The 3642-nt window shown below is 37.9% G+C and overlaps 1 pseudogene; it reads right to left on the bottom strand.

The window, feature by feature from the left end:
* Nucleotides 1-728: 728 nt before the first annotated feature.
* Nucleotides 729-840, bottom strand: LOC121102782 (annotated as a pseudogene).
* Between the last annotated feature and the right edge of the window lie 2802 nt (nucleotides 841-3642).

The following is a 3642-nucleotide window of genomic DNA, read 5'->3' as shown; positions in this document are numbered from 1 at the left end:
TGCGAAATTTTAAAAGATGCCATTATCCTTCATTAAAACTGGCAAATATAAAAACAAAACAAAACAGAGATTGTTGGGTGGGACAAGGATTCTCATAAAGTACTTACAGAAGTAAAAATTGACATAATCTCTTGGCAAAGCAATTTGGAAAAACAGAGCTTTTATTCTTTTCATTTTCCTTTTCCAATAATAGTTGTTGCCAGAATTCATCCTAAGGAGATGGGAAACCAATATACATAGAAGAATTTTCATTGTAGTGCTTCTGTGATAATAGTAAGCATTCTAATATCATTAATGATGAATAGTTAAATAAATGATACCACATCCATTAATTGAATTATCTCTCCATGAAAATTATTTTTAAAAGTTCTTTAATGACATTAAAAATGTTCAAAGTATATTAAATGGGACAAAGAGACAAATCAGAATATAAAATAATTGCATAATTGAATTTTGTGTAAATTTGTACATTCGACATTTATGTGTAAGTGTATTTTTACAATAAATCAAGTTAGAATATTAACAGCGATGTAGTTGTAGAACGGTAGTGAAAATACATCTCAGCTTCTTCTCTACACATTTTTTTGCCTGATTTTTTTTTCTGTGTTAGGCATACTTTATTATATGAAGAATCATTCCATCTTTATTAACATTTTTAAATGAATATTGAAAATAAAATACATTTCTGCATTTATAGAAATAATAAATTTTCCTGGTTTAACATCTTGTGATATTCGTCAATTAAGCTATTCTTTTACTATTAGATAACAGACATATCAGATATTAAACTGATAAGAACAGATACTACACTTGATTTTGACCAAATGGCTGAGAAGCTATCTAGTTATTCTTTTATTATTGTGGTTACCTCCTCCTTCTATTAATGAGTCATTTTGAATAGCAAATACAAGTGCATGGCACAAAATTCCGAAGGCACAAAGAGGCATATAGTCAAAGTCCATCGATCTTCCTCCTCTGCCTTGCATTCACCTAACTTCCTTCCTTAAGGCAACTGATGTTATCAGTTTCTTGTTTTTCATTCCAGATATGGTTTATACATTTTAGAATTACCCTGCAACACACACACACACACACACACACACACACACACACACAAATAGTTGTATTCAATTCTGTACTATTCTGCATATTGTTTTTCTCACTTAATATTTATTTGATGTATTTTCATATCAGTACATATACAATTGTTTCATTCTTTTTAATGACTTCATAGAATTCAGTATCCATGTAATGTGATTTATTAATTGTTCCTGTTATGATGGGCAATTGGATAGTTTTTAGCCAATTTGCATTTACAAACAATGATATAACTAGTAACCAAACTAGTAAACTAAAGCTAGTTCAGCTTTTTAGTTTTGAAAGTTATTAGCAAATTGCCTTCCATAGCTTTATATCCTTTACAATCCCATCGGCAATGAATGGGTGTGCTGATTTCCCCTTGACAATATGGATGTGATCAAGCTTTATGATCTTTGTCAACATGGAGATGAAAAATGGCATCTCACTATAGTTTTAAAGTGCACTTCTCTTTAAGTGTGAGGTTGAGTTTTTCATATGTTTAACAGTCATTTGTATCTCATTTTGAAGCTGAAGTTTGTAGCAGAGAATGATCTGACCTTTGCATCTCAATTCATGCCTTGTAGAGCCCAGAACATGCCTTTTATATCTCCACAGCTTTTTATCAGTTTAGGTCACTTTGACGGCAAGTAACATAAAATTCCAACTCAGCTGACTTTAAGAGTAAAGAAAATCTTTTATCCTACATCATATTTTGTCCTAAAATAGAGTAGCGCTAGGGTTAGTTAATACAGCTACTCAGCAAAGAAACTGAGCTTCCTGGTCTTTCTAACTTTCTGATTGCCACGCTCCAACTAGATTACCTCATGGTCACAGAAGGCAGCATAGTGGGCTATTGACAATAAAAATGATAATAAAACTTGTCTAAGTTTTGAAACTTCAAATTACGGAAAGGTATAAAATGAGAAGTAATTATTTCCTTCTCTTTTACTTTCAGTCTCTCTCCAAAGGAAACCATTTAAGTTGTTATGATTGCTTTGAGAAAAAAAGAAAACAAAGACTATGTGCATACCTGGGTATCTCTAGTTATATTTCATGCATTCATTTTATTTTAAACCCCAAAGTGACTATATTTTATATACTCTTCTAAGCTTCACTTTTTTCACTCATTATTCCTTAAAGATCTTTCCAGTTAGCCCATACAGTCCTCTATCATATTTTTTAAAAGATTTTATTATTTATTTATTTGCCAGAGAGAGAGAGAGAGAGAGCACAAACAGGGGGAGCGACAGGCAGAGGGAGAAGCAGGCTCCCGATGCAGGACTCAATCTCAGGACCCTGGAATCATGACTGACCCGAAGGCAGACGCTTAACGACCAGGCGTCGCTATCATAATTTTTTAATGGGTCTCCCTGTTGATAAAGACATTGATGAGTTCTAGTTGGGGGCTACTATAAGCAATGCTGCAGTGTACATCCCTGTATATTTATTTTGGCATACTTCTACAAGTCCAAGCTCCTAACCGTGAATCAAAGGGAAAATACATTTTAAAACTTCATGGTGAGATCTACCTCCAGAAAGATTGTTCTATTTTACTTGCCCACCAAGAGTGTGTGAGAGTGCCTGTTTCCTGTTGGTAGTAGAGAATCTTGCCTCTTCCAGGAGCCCTTTGATATCTGCAGTGTTGAGAATGGGAGCTCACCAGGAAGCACGTCCAGCCCCTGGGCTGGGAGCAGCAGCTGGCTTCCTCCAAAGCCTTTGCCTCCTCCACTGCAAATCTCTTCATTGATTGTGAGGTGACAGTCTCAGTGTGGGAGCCAGCAGCCCCTCTTTTGGGTACAGGGAACACACCCTAGATTTCCCTTATCACTTTAGCATGGTTGTCCTGACTGTCCCAAGGTGAGAGAATAAAGAACCACATCCTCTCTTTCAGGTGAAGAAGGCATATAGACAGAAGATACCCTCCTGCTGCCCAGACAAAAATTTAGATAATCCCAGAGCAGGTGAGACTCTCCTAGGCATGTGGGTCTTCTCCCCCGGGTGTGGGTCTTCCCCATCTCCACTCCTGTCTGAGTGCTATGGAGTACCTGGCTTTGGGCTCTGGACCCCAAGACTGCACTTGGCATGTTAGAAGCATCTGGTCAGTTGCTGATGCGCTCACCCTTTCTTGCTGGTCTGTCATTTGCAGACATTGGCTCTTCTGTAGCCTGGTGTGTTCTTGGAGTCGCTTTCCAGAGGGAACATGCTATCAGCAAGTCTATTTTTATTTTTCTCTCTTTTGATCCTCACGTTTAGCTGAATGACCCTACCAGCTTTATCAGGCGTTGGAGATACTGACGGACTTTCTGAACTGTCCGCCATGGTTAGATACCACTGTAGCTCTTCAGCTTTGGTCCACTAAACTCTGTCACGTGGTACAGTCCTTGCTGTTCCAAGTGCAGACTTGGTTACCAAGCTGCCGAGCCATGGCTCTGGGGCTAGGTGTTGGGGCTAGGAGGATGGCTGAGCTCTGTGCTTGTTCACTGGCTGACTGGTCCTTGGTGTTCCTTTCTCCTGCCAGCTGCATGTGACAAAGTCAGGAAAGCCAAGAAGCAGACAGCAGAG

This window comes from Ursus maritimus, unplaced genomic scaffold (genome assembly GCF_017311325.1).
Source record: "Ursus maritimus isolate PB19 unplaced genomic scaffold, ASM1731132v1 scaffold_15, whole genome shotgun sequence".
In the NCBI taxonomy this organism is placed as follows: Eukaryota; Metazoa; Chordata; class Mammalia; order Carnivora; family Ursidae; genus Ursus; species Ursus maritimus.
This window is presented reverse-complemented; position numbering and strand designations above follow the sequence as displayed.